Source organism: Plectropomus leopardus, unplaced genomic scaffold (genome assembly GCF_008729295.1).
Source record: "Plectropomus leopardus isolate mb unplaced genomic scaffold, YSFRI_Pleo_2.0 unplaced_scaffold30216, whole genome shotgun sequence".
NCBI classification, from domain to species: Eukaryota; Metazoa; Chordata; class Actinopteri; order Perciformes; family Serranidae; genus Plectropomus; species Plectropomus leopardus.
The window spans coordinates 1-960 of NW_024632951.1; the positions used below are offsets into that span (position 1 = coordinate 1).

Here is a 960-nt window from a genome sequence, read left to right on the forward strand (position 1 = left end):
GCAGCTATGATTGTTCATGGACGAACGTGTAGACTGTCTTTTGTCAGCTTTGAGTTGCGGCAAAATTTAAGACTCCATTACCATCTAATCTGACACAGTGACTGTCGGAACGAACAAACAAGTCTCGTGGTCTGAACCCGGCATTGCGTTTTTACGTGCAAAGATGTGATGAGTTTGACTAATTTGCCGTTCAGTTTGTCATTGAAAAAGTGCATCTCTTACCAACACGAGGAAGTCTCATGTCCCCGTCACAATCTCTGTCTCAGAACTGTACCTACTACTGGGGCTTTGCAGCATGGATGGCGTATTACATCAACCACCCGCTGTACACACCACCCAGTGAGTATACATTCACCATACACTCCACACTCACATATACCACTGAGTCACTGTAACTCCTTTTCATCATTACGCGTGTTTCACTGTGTCTTGTTACAGTCTACGGGGAGCAGCAAATCAGACTGGCCCTCATCATATTCTTGGTAAGAATCTTGCTCCCCTCGACACTTTGCTCTGTAATTTATCATGCATCATTTGATTCAACAAATAAACAAATAATGTCATTTCCATCATTTTAATTGTAATTTTGTCCAATACTGATTCTCTCTGTCATCGTCACAAGTGTACAATAAGAGACTAACCCTAACCCTGATTTAAATGTTTTAGTCATTCTTTACACACGTTAAACACCAGCGTCACTTTTTTCTCTTTCAGTTCTGTCAGATCGGCAACTTTTCCATCCACATCGCTCTGCGGAACCTCCGTCCACCANGCAGCTATGATTGTTCATGGACGAACGTGTAGACTGTCTTTTGTCAGCTTTGAGTTGCGGCAAAATTTAAGACTCCATTACCATCTAATCTGACACAGTGACTGTCGGAACGAACAAACAAGTCTCGTGGTCTGAACCCGGCATTGCGTTTTTACGTGCAAAGATGTGATGAGTTTGACTAATTTGCC

At 42.6% G+C, this 960-nt stretch overlaps 1 long non-coding RNA gene across 1 annotated transcript; it reads left to right on the forward strand.

The window, feature by feature from the left end:
• The first annotated feature begins 228 nt into the window (after positions 1 to 228).
• On the forward strand, positions 229 to 775 carry LOC121938587. The gene is made up of 3 exons (XR_006105308.1): positions 229 to 339; positions 439 to 482; positions 715 to 775. It is a non-coding gene; the product is annotated as an uncharacterized LOC121938587 (long non-coding RNA).
• Positions 776 to 960: the final 185 nt, after the last annotated feature.